At 41.7% G+C, this 19323-nt stretch overlaps 1 non-coding gene across 1 annotated transcript; it reads right to left on the bottom strand.

Moving 5' to 3' along the window:
• Positions 1-686: 686 nt before the first annotated feature.
• Trnal-caa (transfer RNA leucine (anticodon CAA)) lies at positions 687-761 on the bottom strand. The gene has a single exon. It is a non-coding gene; the product is annotated as a tRNA-Leu (tRNA).
• Between the last annotated feature and the right edge of the window lie 18562 nt (positions 762-19323).

Here is a 19323-nt window from a genome sequence, read left to right as displayed (position 1 = left end):
TGTTCCCATTGCTACGAGGTCCTTGGCTCACCGACCCTTGACACGAAAGTTGTGTGTTGATTTAACCTACCAACAAGTCAACACTGTTCACATTGTGTCGTTTGCAGTTCTTTGTCGGCTGTTGGGATATTCCCACGAGCAACAACGTGGTTTTCAAGTTGGAAAATTCTAGCCACCCTCCGGTCGAATTTCCCTGTATTTGGTTATTTGAATTGAAGTGCACCAGCTGAATATTCTGCCTTGTGACCGTTAACGTTCCGGTTATCTGCCCTGGCCGTGGACGTAAATTTCAGGCAGTGTAGTTTCCTCATCGTGTTGTAGCTGTCCACCACGGTGTGTAGTTTGACAGCTCCATGTGTGAAACTTCCTGGCAGATTAAAACTGTGTGCCGGACCGAGACTCGAACTCGGGAGCTTTGCCTTTCGCGGGCAAGTGCTCTACCAACTGAGCTACCCAAGCACGACTCACCCACCGTCCTCACAGCTTTACTTCTGCCAGTACCTCGTCTCCTACCTTCCAAACTTTACAGCAGCTCTCCTGCGAACCTTGCAGAACTAGCACTCCTGAAAGAAAGGATATTGCGGAGACATGGCTTAGCCACAGCCTGGGGGATGTTTCCAGAATGAGATTTTCACTCTGCAACGGAGTGTACGCTGATATGGAACTTCCTGGCAGATTAAAACTGTGTGCCGGACCGAGACTCGAACTCGGGACCTTTGCCTTTTGCGGGCAAGTGCTCTACCAACTGAGCTACCCAAGCACGACTCACGCCCCGTCCTCACAGCTTTACTTCTGCCAGTACCTCGTCTCCTACCTTCCAAACTTTACAGAAGCTCTCCTGCGAACCATGCAAAAAAAAAGGCTCTGAGCTCTATGGGACTTAACATTTATCGTCATCAGTCCCCTAGAACTTAGAACTACTTAAACCTAACTAACCTAAGGACATCACACAACACCCAGTCATCACCAGACAGAGAAAATCCCTAACCCCGCCGGGAATCGAACCCGGGAACCATGCAGAAGTAGCCTTCCTGAAAGAAAGGATATCCTCTGAACGTACGTTAGGGGTGTCGAAAGCTCCTTCTCACAACTCATCCCATCACATCCTCCAGAAAGCAACTCGCTCCAGACGTCCTCATATCAGTCTGTACTTGGCCACCATGGTACGCACCTTTGCAACACTAGCGTTGACATGACCAAGTGAGGCTGTCTGTCGTTTGCGACAACAATACGTCCCTTATCCTCCACAATATCTCCCATTTCGCTTTGTCAAAAGTGAATGGTGTAGCATTGAAATTCCGAGATTCTTCCCGCAACAGGTACATGAACCAATGTATGCCGAATGGCTCCATCTCTTTCCATCTCGACCGTAGCTATATGGAAGAACGATACCACGTTTTCCTGTGACAATTTGGCTATAAGCTTCGTGGGAAACAGCCTTTCCGCCAGTTGCAGTCCCATCATGAATTCTCTTGGGGTAACCAACATGGAACTAAGTGGCCCGTTCACCGCATGAAACATCGGCTCCTGAATTATCGCCACTTCAGTCATAGCATCCCCAAGCTGGTCCGCTAGCCCACGCAGTACCCTCGCTACATTCAATTGGTTCTGTAACGTACTCAATTGATTCTGTATTTTCTCCAAATCGCTACAAAACGTAATTCAGAATTTCCTTCGTTTCACTAGCGCAACGTGTTAGCTCTGTATCTAATTCCCGTACTAGTCTCGTGTTATTAAACACCCCTTATTCGTTAACCGAATTGTGTGCCACTCCACACCAAACTTCACAGAACTTACCATGTGCTGAAAATGAAAAACAGTGCTATTTAACTCCTGCATTTCTTCTTCGTCCGCTGCTCAGAATATAGTCTTTAACAAGTTTCCTCCAGCATTTATCCAGTCCCACTTTAATCGACTCCTACCTTGAGGAACCTCTTCCACCAACTGTTGCTACAGGACCCATAATTTACTGTAAGTGAACTGCAACACATGGTACTATCCCTTTATCTCCCTAAATATTTTATTCTCTTGTGTCTCCTTACACAGTTCCGAAACGGCATCCTCCAACCTACACAACTCATTCCTAATCTGGCATATCTCCACTATCGTTTATAGCGTCCATTTATGACTAGTAAACCACACATCCGTCCGGCTCTAGTGCTTCACATCCGATTCTAGAGTTTGAATAACCGTTCCCTCCCCAGCCTCGCCCTTGCAGACGTATAGCAACAGCACGACCACACTTGTTCCCTAGGATGTCCTTTGCCTTTTCGCCACCAGTAGAACAAAATTACTCTCATAAGCTGAGTCATGGTTGCGATTTAAACACTGACGCGAATATATCCTTTACTTCACCATTATGGTCAAAATTTTTTGTCTTGGTCTACTGGTTTCGATCTATAGTGAGCATCTTGAGATCTGTTTTATGGGATGAAGTAAAGTAAATTTATTCGAAATTACACTATCACCTCATCTCTCGTAACGAGGAAGCAGACTCTACAAAAGAATAATATCAGTTAATAACGATATGAAAAACTAACAACTCCGCAAAAAAAAGAAATATCCCTATGTAAATAAAAATACATACTCCCTGATATACTAAACCAGAATTCCTCCAACAAATAACAATTATACAACTTACTTACACTCTTTTATCTATAAGGCACACCATGCACTTTGAGTTACCTATTCCAGCTTCCTTCTTTTTACCCCTTTACAACTTCCATCTCCTGGTTGGTTGCCAATAATTCATGTATCGCCTCTATCATTCCCTTAAACGGTTTTATACTACTATTGTGAGGAACTGTATCTTCAAGTTGACCAATGAGTTCATCTCTACGACCTGGAATTTTGTTAACAATTTCGTCATTTTCCCCTTTGACGGATAGCGACTAGTGTCCGTTACTCATTGCCCCTCGCGGTATTACTACAATTTGCCCATGCGTCTGTTCAGTTATTCCTGGCCTTATAGCGCTTAGTACCTTCCTTCAAACTTCCCTAATTCTTCAGGAAAACTACCTCACCGCCTCATCATCTGGTCAAAATTTAGGAATTAAAAACTTCTAAGGGAGATGGCGACAAGACAGTTGCAGAATGAATCTTTACATTTTAGGTACACTGTACGTAGGCGTCCCAATCGTCGTGTTTGGAACCTATGTAGTACCTCAACATCTTTGCAATTGTCTCATGCACTCTCTCGGTTCTCTCACCGGCCTGCGGATGAAACGGACTACGCAATACGCAGCATAGTTGTTTAATTAAATCCGAGACAAACTTCGTACCCTGGTCCGTAATTATGGTCTCAGGCACACCAAACTTAAATATCCAGTTATTTAGTAATGCCTGCACAAGCAAGAGATAAGGAGTGCCGCCGGCCGTGTGGCCGTGCGGTTCTAGGCGCTGCAGTCTGGAGCCGAGAGACGGCTACGAACGCAGGTTCGAATCCCGCCTCGGGCATGGATGTGTGTGATGTCCTTATATTAGTTAGGTTTAATTAGTTCTAAGTTCTAGGCGACTGGTGACCTCAGAAGTTAAGTTGCATAGTGCTCAGAGCTATTTGAACCATTAAGGAGTGCCAGGTATTTAAATCACAGCCATGTTTCGCTATTTACGAGAGTTTGTTGTGTAGAACGACGCTGTGTGGACCACACCATAGTGTACAGTACTAATGTTGGCAGCAGTGTTGGGGAATTTTCCGGCACAGTAACGGTCCGTGTTATAATGCAAGAATCGTGCCGGAGCGATTTTACGAGATGATGGTGAACTCACATTGTTGTCTTGGGCAACAGATTCACCTAACCAGAACCTAACGTAATACATCTACGACGCTATCTGGCGGCTAGTACTTGTCCACAAACAACTGACCCTTTAATCTATGAGTTTTGGGTAATCCGTGCGCAGATATTTGGTCACATATACCTGCAGAAACCTACGAAGGACTTGTCGAATTCAAGCTACGCAGAATCTATGTGTTATTGGGTGGATCAACATTTGATGGGTCTCTGGAAAGCCCTGTGTTTCCAATGTTAAAATTGCGCTTATAAAATACATGTTTTCTCAAAACGTATTTGAGCTAGGGAGTTGAAATTTTTACAGGTTATTTATTGGAGTTTTGACTACAGCTTAACACCGGGATTTTTCAAAATTTGAATTCAAGGAATAATATTTCCTATTGTAATGAAAATTCACTACTTTCTTGTGCCATTCTTGTTTTTATTTCAACAGTATACAGGGTTTTGGAAAAACGGTGTGTTCAGTTGCGCATAAGGAACTGTGTAATGTTTCCTGAAAATCTGAAGCAAATTAGTTTGGTAGATTCTGAGAAAACATATAATTTGTATGAAAAAAATAAATCTGTTGGGAATCGAGCGGATTACCTTTTTACTGCATACCCGGTACATAGGGTGGATTATCATCATCTTCTGCAAATTCCTGCTGTAGCTTACTCTTTGTCCTCCTGCTGTTTACTCTGACTTGTGTTTCTAGGCTATTTTGAGTCCTGTCGCAGCCCGAAAACATTACTTGTCTAAAGCAAGCATCGTTTGTACCATGTTGAAACGTATCTTCATTCCCATATTTCTAAATACTTTGCGTCTTCAACGTTGCCATCGTTGGAAGTAGCAACAGCATCATACACACCAAAGTGTAATGTTCTTAATCCAACAAACACAGTCTTGGGGATTCTTGATAATATAACATGATTTACATTTACATTGGGGTTTTGAGTTTTACCATTAAAACATTTTTTCAACAGTTTAGGTGCTGCTCCGTCTTAGAAAATAGGTTTTATCACCTTCATTGCTGCATGAGACAGGCTATATCTGTGATTACACACTTTACCTTTTAGCAAACCCTTGTTGTACTTAGCCAACTGTTTTCTCCTTTTTTACAGAAGTACTGATGGGGATTTTCATCGGTTGAAAAAGTATGAAAACAGGAGTCCAAACAACCTTCTTCATCTCATCGAGCCGGCCAGAGTGGCCGTGCGGTTCTAGGCGCTGCAGTCTGGAACCGAGCAATCGCTGCGGACGCTGGTTCGAACTATAGTTAGCTGTGCAATTATTTTCATGTGAACCTTTACTTTTATTGTAGACACCTATAGTATTTAGGTATTACTGCTACATGTAAAACTTTCCCTGCAGACATACTGGTGGCGGATACTACATCATGATGTTTGTTCCCATTTGTGCAAGGTAGCATCGAATGCCGCAGTCAAGCCATTACCGCTGATTTCTATTACTGCCTCTTCCACAGCTTTCATCATAGATCCTATACAGACATCTTCCACTTTATACTGTATAAATCTATTATAGTTCGTATACTTGGAAGATTCATCACGCCACAGAAAACTACACCGGCAGTAGCACCCCTACCAACCGTACGCAAGACATAAACAAATCTATTGTTATTTTCATAGATTATGCTGCCATTTTCCTCATTTAGAGTTACTGCAGCACTGTGCCAAACAGTGTTCATGTATTAACACTTAACAAACTTCAGATCCAATTTCACTGGAAAGTTCTATGTGCTTTTTATAGAGAGTTCCAGAGCGACTTCACAGCATTAAGTACGTCTTACATAGTTTTGCAAAAAAATCCTTTGAGAAATGACGTATCAAATATTTAATTCAAATCCGATTCGCTCTTGAAACATTAAACTTTTTACTAACTGAACAAGCTTCCTCATCGAAGTACTTTCCTTCTCATTTTAATTGCAATGAGCAGGTGTACCAAAAATGTTAGGTTCACACACTTGGTTGTCGTCTTTATTGTTTGAGATATAAACACCTACATTTGGCTTTCCAACATTTCTCCTTTTCTTACAAGCCTTCAGTGGATTTATAGTCACTTTACTTTTACCAATGATCATCCTTCAATAAAACAGACACTTCAATTAACAGAATCCGCTACGAATACCTTCACGATTACGAAAGTGTAACTAAACATGAAATACACGGCCATGGAGCGAGCAATTAACACACATCAAAAAAGTTTTCCATCACCATGGTTCCCAGAAATCCTGAGGACAGACGTTGACTGAGGATATTGTATCACAGACACAGTCCCTTTGACTCTCAGAGATGTCACTAAACCCGCCCAAAGATGTTAACAACCATGAAAGAGCAGCACCTATTGGATGAGGGGTGTCCGACAGCCGATCAGTTCCAGTCATTCCACCAGGAAGGATGTACATGGCTCTTGTTGTCTATAGTTCAACTATGCCCACACGGTCAATACCGCGGTTCGATCGCGTCCACATTGTTACTTTGTGCCAGGAAGGGCTCTCATCAAGCGAAGTGTCCAGGCGTCTCAGAGTGAACCAAACCGATCTTGTTCAGACATGGATGAGATACAGAGAGACAGGAACTGTTGATGACATGCCTCGCTCAGGTCACTCAAGGGCTACTGCTGCAATGGATGACCGCTACCTACGGATAATGGCTCGGAGGAACCCTGACAGCAACCATTTTGAATAATTCTTTTCGTGTAGCCACAGGATGTCGTGTTACAACTCAAACTGTGCGCAATAGGCTGCTTGATGCACAACTTGACTCCCGACGTCCACGGCGAGGTCCATCTTTGCAACCACGACACCGTGCAGCGGGGTACAGATGTTCCCAACAATATGCCAAATGGAACGCTCAGGATTGGCATCACATTCTCTTCACCGATGAGTGTCAGGCTGAACGCCTTAGGCACACTGTCCAGCGAATGCAGCAAGGTGTTTCGGGGTAGCATTCTGTGGGGCCGACGTACGCCGCTGGTGGTCATGGAAGGCGCCATAACGGCTATAAGATACGTGAATTCCATCCTCCGACCGATAGTGAAACCATATCGGAATCATATTTTCGAGGTATTCGTCTTTATGGACGACTGTTCGCGCCCCCATCTACGTGAAAATTTCCTACTCGGCGGTCTCGCCATGGAAATAGGTGTACTGGCAGACGCGGCTACGTGAAACATACCGTAGTTGTTAACTACATCTGTCTACACTGCCTAAACTGGTTTCGGTCGTTTTACAAAACTTTGCTTTAATTCCTTTACTTGTCTTTATGTTCTTACATAAATTAATAGACTAGATATCCTGATTTGAACCTGTTAATGTACTTTATGAAACCTAACTGACAAAATTTTGCTCACTCAAATCACGCTAAAGGAAAACCTGACTACCAAGTCTAATTTACCCATTAAAACCTATCTTATTATTTAGTATTGCATTAAATATTTGCTGGAATTGTACAAGACTTGGATTTCTTTGAAGTAATCAATTCAAATTATTTTTGTCCTGGTTGATCTGACTGCAAACACACAAAGAACACACTCAGAAAATAAATTTCACAATGTATCAACAATGAGAATGTAGCCATTTACATGCATTGCCTAACATGACCATCTGGTTGGGGAGGGCATGGATATGCACAGAAAAGAACATGGGGATAAGGAAATTTGGAAATTTGTGGTAAGGTCTTAGGACCAAACTGCTGGGATCATCGGTCCCTAAGCTTACACACTACTTAACCTAACTTAAACTAACTTATGCTAAGGCCAACAGACACACCTATGCCCGAGGGAGGTCTCGAACCTCCGATGGAATGGGGAGGGCAGGGACCGTTTCAAGGCCTCTCTGACCGCGCTGCTACCCCGCGTGGCCATGGGTTGAGGATAGAAAATAGCGTAATTCATACAAAAAAAGAAGAAATTTAAATGATTTTCCACTACTGACAGGTGCTACCAAGTCTACTGCAAAGTCAGAGGAGAAGTCGTGGCTGAACCCTAATGGCTCAACCCTAATGGTTCAACCCTAATCAAGTCCCAAGCGTCAAAAATATTCATTAAATTACACATTACGAAAATCAAGATAAATACTTCACACATGTTAGTATTCGTTCTATACTGCAAATTTAATTCTATGAAGCTATTAGATAAGAACTGAATTTATAAGAATTCTGAGTAAAACGTACACTTGGCAGCAAAAAAATTGGGTCATTGCTGAATACAGCCAACATAACATAGCTGTGTTGCAGGTCCTCTAAACACCAAAACCTCGTGGGGTACAGTCGTTTCACTACACACAATGGGTACCGCAAGAGACTACTAGAGACCAAAGGTCTTTATGGCAGTCAGTCTAAGCGTCAACTAATATCGTCATACAAAACATATTAGAAAACACGTTCTTAGCGATGAGACCCCAGTAACACTCATAAACTAACCTTACAACAAGTGACATTCCAAAAGGTCTGAGAAAACGGATTATTTTACATATATCGTACAGTAACCCTTAGTCAGAATTAAATACTTGAGACAGTATATGGAATTACAAAGCTGTACTGCAGTTGGAAAAAGTTTTTCACTCTCGAAAAAGTTTTCCATCCACGTGCTGAACGTCGCTCAACGGCGAGTGGCTCTGGAAACTGGAAATTGGACGAACCAGTGAAAAAACGCGATTAACGGCAACAAGCACTCTACAGAAATCTCAACATTAACAGCGAATCACCAGTAATATCATTGTTCTCGTAACACGTGTACACGAGTTTGAACTTTAAATGACATGACCAGTGTCGTCGTTCTAGACCTGGATTCAAACCCAGCACCTATAGCCATTGCTAACTAAGCTAAGCTTTGTTTGCGCTTTATTGAGAACCGAGCACTAGGCATAAAGAGACGTGAAGTATAGACGTTTGCACCAGTATCAGTTATCAATTCAGATCCTGAAAATAAATGACGAAAATGTTTGCACTGAACTGGGAATCCTGTCATAACAGTTACCTACCTGGGAACTATCCCCAGCTACGTTTAATATGGTGTCATTCACAAGGAACAAACTGTGCTCACGTTTAAAATTGAAATGCCATCATGTAGAGCTTGTGACAGGGATACGAACCAAGCACCTAATCGGGTTGTTAACGAGTATGTAAAATCAGAAGTTAAATATCAAATGTTTTCACCAATAACGAGATGTTGGAATCTTAAATGACGATAGAATTGTTTTTGCCTGACTGGGATTCAAACCCAGCATCTAGTGCCGTCGTTTTCTAGACAGGAACAGACGATAACTGGCTATTGTTGGTTCACCAGTAGCGAGATGTGCGCATGTTTAGCTAGACATCTGGCGACGAAAAGTTCTGTGCTGAATGGAATTCAAACCCCGCACACTTGGTTATGAAGACACTTTAACTATCAAATTCTTTCCCAATAATAGCTAGGAGTGGCATGTTTGTACTTTCAATGATATGTTGGAAAATACTCTGCTGGCTAGAAGTTGAAGCTAGCCGAGCTGTCTAGGGCGCTGCGGTCATGGACTGTGCGGCTGGTCCCGGCGGAGGTTCGAGTCCTCCCTTAGGCATGGGTGTGTGTGTTTGTTATTACGATAATTTAGGTTAAGTAGTGTGTAAGCGTAGGGACTGATGACCTTAGCAGTTAAGTCCCTCGAGATTTCACACACATTTTTGTTTTTAGAAGTTGCATCCACAATATATCGTAGTTGGTGATCACAACGAACATAACGTCAAACCCATATCCGTTTTCGCCAGTAGGATGGAGAGGAATGTTTGAACTAGAAAAGATGTAAGGAAACGTTTGATCTTGCAATGTTGTGATAAAAAGTTCATCATGTGGCTGTGAGTTGAAACGAACACGTTACAACTGACAACGCACGAAGAGACGTTGAAAATGCAACTGTTTTTCACTGGTAGTTCGGAGTGCACATGATAGGGCTTGAAATGAAATAATGAATATTTTGTGCTGATCAGGATTCGAAACCAGATAGGTGTTTTCGAGGAGGCCTAGAAGAGTTTGCAATCTTGGGGAACACAGTGAAATCGAATTCGAATACCAGTCCAGCAGCACAATTTTCAACGTCTCAGTTTCAAATAAAGTACGAGCTTGTGAACTTACATGGTCATTGGTTCATTAAATGAAATACGTTTTCTAGTTTACTACGGCTCAAACGAATGCCGCTCTGCCATAGTCGGCAGCGAACTGATCTTATCTTTACTGCCGATATTGAACTACGAAGCTTACTGGCGTTCTGCACTTGGCGTTACTAGGGGTGCAGGAGAGTTACTTGTGTGCGTTACAAACCTACGCCTGACGTCAGATGTTAACCTACACGTTTTATACATCAATACAAGATTAATCCACCAGACCACAGAGCCCCTAGCCAAGAACATACTTATGAATTGCAGAGTATTCATTTACATGTAGGTGCAGATGTCAAGGGACGGCTAACAGGAAGGAGGGCGGAACCTGGGAAGTGCAAAATATAAGGGTGAAATACTTGCAGAGTATTGCTTTCTTAGAAGCGTGCAACAGTTCGTTTTATCTTAGGGCCGAGAGATAAGGAAGGACTGTTTACAGAACGAAGAATGGGTTGTAAGGGAGGGGAGATCACAGAGTACAGATTCATAGGGGTCGAGAGGTGTGATAGAGATTAAGGCAGCAGCAATTAAAACAGAAATTGTAGCGTCAATGGAAACCGCTAGATTTGTTTATAAAAGTTTTGGGGGAATTGAATAGGAGGGCACTAGCTGCGACAGTGTCAGAGAGAGAGAGCGTGTGTGGGAGAGAATAGAGGAGATATTAACAACGAGTAAACTTAATATGAAATCGTTTGAGTATTGTGTGGAAGACACAGAGTGTATTCACGGATGGAGAGGAAGAGAGAGATGTATTTGAAATAACAAAATCTACTGTGACAGAGTTCATCTACGCTGATTAGTTTGTAAGTATCTAGACAGGTTATAAATGAAATAAAAATAGAATATTTAACAAACTGTATATTCAAAGGAAACTCACTTGAATTAAAAAGGCAACTCAAAGGAAAACTAACCCATATTGTATCTTTTCTGTTGCCACGTGATCTTCCAAAAGCTCCCAATGAGGAGAAATGACGAAAAAGAAGACACAACAAAACGTTTTAAGGACTTCTAAAAAGCGTCTTGACATAGAATGTATAAGCCGTCGGACGTAACAGCCTGAAGATTCAACTTCCTCCCAGGCTTCCAGGACGCAGTCCAAAAGAGCGTCCGCAGTAGTTGGTTGGTTTCGTGGTCACTTCTCCGTTAATGTTCTGACGACCTCGGCCCACATGTTTTCCATGGGGTTCACCTCAGCTGCCCGTGGCTGCCGCTCCATGACGTGGACGCCAATCGTGGAGAGCCACTGCTGAACAAATGCAGACTTGTTAATGGGAGAATAGTCCCCTTGCAATGTGACGTCCCCTTCGGCGAACAGCATTCGCACTGACGGAAGCATCACATTTTCCAATATGTGGACATACTGCACGCTGTCAAGAGTTCCTTCTATCCAGTGAAGAATTCCCACCCCAGCAGGTAACAGATAGCCGGCCACTTCTTCTCGTCGTGGTTACATATTTGCGTCGATGGCGAGTCCCTTGCGGCCTGTTAACGATTCGTGGACCGTCGTTACTGGTGGAAACCACCTTCTCAACAGTGAAAATGATGTTGTCCTACGACGCCCTCACATGGAACTCCGCAAATGCTAGCCGGTATAAAAAGTTGTCTTCGCTGAGCTCTTGTTTCACGGCGGATCGTCGTGTACGCAGTCCAGCGTCCCTCAGCCTTCGGCGAATCGTGTCACTGGAGCTGGGGAAGTTGGTTACCCGGTCCCAACTGCTTCGCGTACAGAAAGGGATTTCCTGTGTTCCTAGGCACTAGGTCCCTGTGTTTCTGCTGTGAGCTCACTCTCTTCCTTCCTGAGCCAGGAGCCCTGTTCGTGGTGCCCCTTTCAAGGTAGATCCTCCATCTCGTTTCAGTGGTATGTGGTACGCCATACTGTCTGCCAGCTTCTCTGGTGGAACATCCTCCTTCTTCAATGAGAGCGGCGACTCTATCTCGAATAGACCTCTCCCAGTGAGCCATTACGGCAGACAGGCTGATGTGTATTTCTGCTTGCCCCTCTTATACTGCTGTCAGGAGAGGAGGTAAACATATTTACGTCAAACGGAGCGGCAGAGGCATGCGGCGCAGCCCTGCTGGCTTGTCCCGGGCTGTTGCCCACCAACGCCACCGCCAGCTCGCTCACTTCCGTATCGCATTGGCCAGCTTGGCTGGCCCGTAGCTCGCCAGGCGCGGGTAGTACAGACCCGGGCCGCAAGGCCACGATCACCCCTTGAGGGATCAAAAGCTACCCCTAACCTATCCAAGTCTCTAGTATAAAGTAACGCAGCTACAGCTATTATGCTATAACATGTGCAGGCACACCTACAGTTGACGATTCATTCAAATATTTGACGAGCAATACATTCAAAAATACATGCATTTTAAACATAGCTACCACAAAATATTTCACCTAGCTAGCAATAGCATGACGCAGGAAACCTTCTCTTTTTTGTAAGCGCTCTGCATTAGATGTGGCCTTAAGAAAACGTGTATTCAACCACGACAACTAAGCGGAATGTAAAAGTAAACAGATTTGGCGGCAGCTTCTCCAAATAATAGTATATACGTAGTATATAATACACATTTTGTGCACTTATAACATGTACCCTGTGTCTCTGAAACAACACGTTCTGAAAGTCGCGGTGGTCTCGCGGTTCTAGGCGCGCAGTCCGGAACCGTGCGACTGCTACGGTCGCAGGTTCGAATCCTGCCTCGGGCATGGATGTGTGTGATGTCCTTAGGTTAGTTAGGTTTAAGTAGTTCTAAGTTCTAGGGGACTGATAACCACAGCAGTTGAGTCCCATAGTGCTCAGAGCCATTTTTGAACAATACGTTCTGCACGACGGAAATTACTTTCTGCTGAGGCACTTCATTTACATCTCAATGATACACGACTACTAGAGAACATTGCTCTTTACGGCAGTCAATCCACTTGTAAATTAACACCATGATATCGCAGATATTAGGCAACAAGTTACTAGGGATGAGAAAGGCCATAAGGTTTGCAACGAAACATGCTACTCCTAGCTACTACTGAATAAGAATTTGCTTATTAACGTGTCTTCATAACCATGTGTGCGGCGTTCGACTCTCACTCAGCATACACGTTTTCGTCGCCTTATTTCTAGTTCAATGTGCGCACATCTCGCTAATGCTGGGTCAACATTGGACATTTCTCGTCTGTTCCTGGTTAGACAACAACGGCGGTAGGCGCCGGGTTCGAATCCCGGTCAGGCAATAAAACTTCTGTCGTCATGCCGAGAAGGTAACTGTCATGTTAGGGTTCCTGATTTCGTACAAACATTATCGTCATTTACGTTCAAGTTGACAATTGATAACTGATACTGGTGCAAGCGTCAATATTTGACGTCTCTTTCTGCCTAGTGATCGAGTCTCGATAAGGCACAAAGCTTTGCTTGGTTAACAATGGCTTTACGTTCTGGGTTTGCATCCGGATTCCGAACGAAGACGTTGGTCATGTCATTTAAAGAACAACTTTGTGTACAAGCAACTGTTGATGAGTGATGTGAACAATGATATTATGTGTGATTCGCTGTTAATGTTGGGATTTCCATTGAGTGCTTGCCGCCGTTAATCACATTTTCTTTTAACTGCTTAGTATTACATAAAGTTGATGCGAAACCACTGCCCGTTGAACGTTGAACGACGTTCAGCATGTGTTGGGAAAGCCTTTTAGACAGCGTAGAACTTGTTTTCAATTGGCAAACAACTTTATAAATCTATATACTGTCTCAAATATTTAATTGTGCCTAGGGATTACTGAACGAATTATGTGACAAAATTGGTTGCCCCATAACGTTTGAAATGTCACTTATTGTTATTAAGTTTAGTTCACAAACGTTAAGGACTGTCTGAGCTCTTCTGTACTATCATGGTGTTACTTTACATCTGGACGGACTGTCATAAAGACAGATGTTCTCTAGTAGTCCCTAGCGGTACCCATTGTGTATCTTACAACGACTGTACTGTGGAAGGTTCTGACGATGTGCAACACAGACATGCTAAGTTGGTTGCATACATTCATGTGCAGCCTACACGTTGGAATTCAGACGTGACCCACTTTTTTTGCTGTCGAGTGTACATTAAAATGCCTATTTTGTACAGAAAGGATCCGTCTGTTCCATGAAAGAAATCAGCTCTAATTTTAAAATCAACATGTGTACTACATAAATGCTGAAGATGCAAGCATTTGCTATAGACCAAATGAAGAAATGAACTTGTTTACTGACACTCTTTATCTGAGGTCATAACTGAACAAAGCCACCGACCTTCAACTCCTAGCAAATCATGAAAGATACAAAAATTCAACCCCATGTTTGCACAGTAATAGTTCATGAACTTATTTGAGACATTTAAATCAGTTCCATATAACTAGCTGTAAATGAGAATATAGAATCTTTACACTCTGCCCGCTAGTATCTTCCTGACCAAACACATTTCTGTATTCTCCTCTGTTTTGTTACTAGTTGGCAAACTGCTCGAGCGACCTATAGTTACCAGCCACCTTTGTGAATCTCACATTGAGATGCGCATACTGGATTAAATTACACGAAAGCGACGTAGGAAGGACATAGTTAAACAAATATCAGTGTACAACTGAGTGTAAAGAGACTCACTTCCTTCGTAAAGGCTTACTACTTTCTCATACAAGTTGGGGGGGGGGGGCGGATGACAACGCAAAACAGTAATGACTTAACATAACTGCAAGGTAATGCATGAGAAGATCTGAAGTATAGGGCTCACAAAATCAATCAGTATTATCATCAAGGTGTACCATATTTGGGAAACTGAATAGTGTAAGACGACCACAATATGATTGCATTTGGGGGCTTAGGGAGCTTCGGCTGGCATTTCATTACTCGTGGTGTAGTCAGGATTCATACTGTGTGCACCAGTAGTGATCTGAAACTGTTGATATTATGGTGTGGTTTCCTCAGCCACCACTGCACTTTTCTGCTGTAAATTCACCGTGTATAACGGCCAATTACACTGATACCATGGTCCAGTAGTAGTTGTTTACGATTCGCGTGCTTCTGTGGGAAAAGGCACTCATGAGTGATCTAGTGACTAATATGACGAGACGGCATATATACTACAGTAGTCTCTGTGTCTTTCATGTCCGAAGTAAACGACGACTACCACAGTGTGAGGGAGGCCAGCCTACATGCTGCAGTGCACCATCAGGCCAGAGGCGAAGAAATCAGAGGCAAATACATCAGAGGCAAAGCAGCAACGGGGTCTTCCTGCAGATACTATGTCTCTCATGCCAACGGTATTGCATCGACCGAAATGATTTGGATTTATTTTAAAGTACTGAAGATTTACTTGTACTAACTGACAGCAATGATGCAGCAAATCGTAGCTAATCATAGGTTCATGCGACTGACATCGGCGTATCTCTCAAAAAAATATTCGAAAACACTGGAACACTGGTGAGTGAATACAATGGGAACAGCCTTAGGTTGACTGAATGTTTTCATCCCTCCACGTCTATTATTCCACATGACAAGTATCTGTCTGCTTATGACCACAATTTTAGAAATCACGTACTCCCTTACGAGATGTTTACCTTGAGAACTTCGGAATCTTCCAACCAACTACACGTTTAATACATAACCAGAAGTGACCGAAATGAAAGAAAAATGAAATTCAAGCTTTTTAAATAATTGTAGAGATTCCAAAAGAGCGAAGGTCGTAGCTTGTCATTAATGTACCATCGATAGGTATAAACAAGCCTTTACTTAAAAGAAACTGTTCCGGTACTTACCTTAGGAGATTTAGAAAAGCCATGGAAAACTTTAGCTTGGATGGCTGGATGCGGAGCAGAAACTTGGTCCGCCCGAATGTGAGTATAGTATGGTAGCCGTTGCGCCATCTCACTCGATTCACAGGCTCTGCCGTTCCCACTTATTAACCCAGTAGAACTCACGTGACTATGCCTTCATCCTTCAGCGATTTTCTTGGTGAACCTTCTGCTAAGATACCGCTACAAGCGAGCCGTGCGTACGGGGCACTGCAGGATGGGGAGTGCCGGCCCAGATATGCTTACGGGACCTATCAGAATCCGAGTAACTTTCAACTAGTGAGAACTGCAGACACCTGCTGTGAGAACTGCAAACGACTAACAGTCAGGTGCCTTGCATGTCACTATACTACGATGGCTTAGCTTTATATGATCCATGATCAGTATTTTAAAATGTAAAGACAAAGAATAGAACATCAAACATATTGTTTCAGTAAAATATGTTATTTTAACTGTAACTCTATATTTTTTGAGTCATTACAACTGAAAAGATTCAGCCCAATTAATCTTTAATGTATGCACTATATACTGGATGGAACTTGTATATTCCATATTGGACTGAAAACTGCAATTGTAGGAGCAATAAAAAGAATTTTGCTGATCAGTAGCACTCTTCGTAGGAACAATATCATTAACCTTCGACACGATATAGCTTAGGTACTCTATATGAAGAAAACAACAGGTGTGAATTTGTTATAATATTCCAGAAATAACAGAACAGGATAGTTACACTCCTTCCCAGCGTTCGTACACCGCCACTTAGTATCCACCAATATATTAAAAAATTCTCTTTACGTAGTGTGATTCATATGTGTCCGAACCTACATCAGTTTTTCTTGTTATTCAGAATCTGTTTGGCTCCAGGGCAGTGTAAAAAACATCGAAATTTCGGTTCTAGTAGCTTTGATCCGTCACGACATTAATTTCTCTCATCATGCTTGTCCGATGTTTATGTTAACAAATTTGTAACTGTAGGGTCTGATGGTACGCCTATACACTATTGTTACGATCACCTATATAGTTTAATTACTTATACAGTTTTTTAGAAATATAATTTGATCATTTCGTAGCGATTCTTTGTTTGTGTACAAGTTTAGCTGTCATTTGCTCAAAATTGTGTTATCATTACTTCGCTGTTTATTAATGTGCAAAAAGCATAACGCCTGAATAAATGAGGTAGCAAGTCTGAAGATTATCACTGTGTATTATGTGGTTATCGTAGTGTATCACCGCACTTCTGCCACAGTTTCTTCGCCACTGTCCCTCTTATTACATAACATGGCGACAAAGTCAGTATATTTTACTTCACATCTTTGAAACTAGAATTTTTATAACGTACAAATATTCGAGCCCTGTGATTAGGCGAGCCATTTGTTGTAACACTCATTCATTGGGTTTCCAAGAAGTATTGCAATTGAAAGGCAAAGGTCCCGAGTTCGAGTCTCGGTCCGGCACACAGTTTTAATCATCCAGGAAGTTTAGTATCAGCGCCCACTCCGTTACAGAGAGAAAATATCATTCTAAATTGTGTTTGCTTAATCTAGGAGAACTGTCGATATTTTAGTTATTATGCTCACATGACAATTACTTTTTACTTAATTTCAAACAAATCTTTTGTATGATATTCTCCATAGTTGTTGATCAAGTGTTCAGTACTTGTCTAAAATTCAATTTCAATGGGTTGAATAATGTGATAGCGCCAACACGCTTGGTTAACTACTGCCCTAGCCTATTGTTCAAAATCGTATTGCATTCTAAGCTTCTTAGTGCTGAAATGTTCAGTTTTGTGTCTACTGTAAGATGTATTTTATATTTAGTTTGTCTCTTTCCTCAAATCTGTGCTAATGAAAGTTCTTATTTGTTATTATTATTATTATTAATGAGTTCATCCAGTAAATGGAAGACGTTTAGCAAGTAACTTAGTCAACTTTTCTTTAGGTCCTTCTTGTTGTTCGGAAAGCTTTTCATTCTTTCTAAGAAAGCTTGTTTACGTAATTCCGATGACTTTTGTCTGTACTGTTGTTGTTTTGGCTACTCCGATGTAACACCATATGTCTACTTTGCGTCTGAAGGTTCATCTTCCTAAAATATCGGTTGGTCTTACGTTTGCGTCGTTGAGGTCTTTCTGAATTTCGTTCAGTCATGGTATTGCGTTCTTAAGTGATGCTGCGTAGTCGATCATCCTTTTTGTCAGTCGCTTTTCTTGTAGCCTGTTGAGATGACCAAAAAATTTCATTCGACTTTTCTTAAAGTCAGTTTCTTGTCTGTTGTTTTCACTGATTTTAGCTTGTAACCGTCTTTGATATTTTCCTAGTGATATTTCTCTGTTTTTTTTATTTCTCCAAGTATGTGTTTTCTGTCAAGCGTCAGTGTTTTTCTTGCGCAGGAGACTGTTTGCTTGATTTGATCATATGTTTTATTATTTTACTGTATTCCTGACAAGTAATTTTTATACATCTCGGCAAGTCAGTTTCCAAGAAGTACATAGCAATCAGTATTTCTTGGTTCCTCTTAGCTTTATGATGTTTTCTGTATTTCACACGCCAAATATTCTTCTCATCAACGTCTGTATATTTGTTTCACATATGACAAGGACTGATAAGATTCATGGGATACTGTTATACAAAAACCAGACTATTGCTTATGAAATTAATGACTTTAAGTGAATATTCATTTCTTTTGTTACAACATTCTTATGTAGCCTTTTTTCTACTACGCCCATGACAACTGACACAGATTTCAACTTAAGATTCCTGGATATATGTCTGATAAATCTCTTCTCTCATATTGTTAATAAGTTGCAAATAAAAAGTCATAGCTACTACTTTTCTATACACAATCAGAATCGAATAGCAAATTCGAAGAGTTGTATACAACACAATATGCAGTTGGTCAACGCTGTAATATAATAATAGATTTTTACATGAATAAACGAATTACTAGCGTTTTAACCAGATAGTAAAAGTGAATGTAATCAAATTTAATGTGTCCCAAGATTCTTTGGAATATCAAGATAATTCTAAAGCAGGAAGGAGATGATGAAAAAAACCCATAGAAATCGAGAAAATCCAGAAACGAACCCCTTAATAGACATGGTGCTGATTAAATGTAGCAAAAGTATGGTATAATGAAGAAAAGGATTACTGGTACAAAATCCCGAAACTGACAGAGGCAGGTATTTCAGTTTTAACAGGATTCTTCGAGAAGTTATAATAAGAAACAGAAAAGAAAACCTACACAAAAAATTGCATTAAGCGCTGAGCAAGTAGTGTCTTGCATCCAAAGAAGCTTGCTTCCTACATGGGACCAAAATTTCTTCCACACCAAGGTGACATGGATTTCTACATAGTGTAATGCCTGCATCAAAATTGTTCTGGCTTATCAAGAAAATGTGATTAGGTGCTTAAAAGTAAAATATGATGAAGTAATGTTAGGGTAACATCCAATGTTACCACTCGGAGTGTGCAGTCTCAGAAGTCTGAAAGTGGTAGCGACCTAGAAAACCTGGGACTGGAAATACAAAAGTTCCGATTGGATACAGTTGAGGTCAGCAGAATGAAATAGCAAGAAAATTTGGATTTCAGGTCAGACGAATGTAGGG

Source organism: Schistocerca gregaria, chromosome 1 (assembly GCF_023897955.1).
Source record: "Schistocerca gregaria isolate iqSchGreg1 chromosome 1, iqSchGreg1.2, whole genome shotgun sequence".
Classification (NCBI taxonomy): domain Eukaryota; kingdom Metazoa; phylum Arthropoda; class Insecta; order Orthoptera; family Acrididae; genus Schistocerca; species Schistocerca gregaria.
The sequence above is the reverse complement of the archived record's forward strand: the minus strand, read 5'-3'. Positions and strand labels throughout refer to the sequence as shown.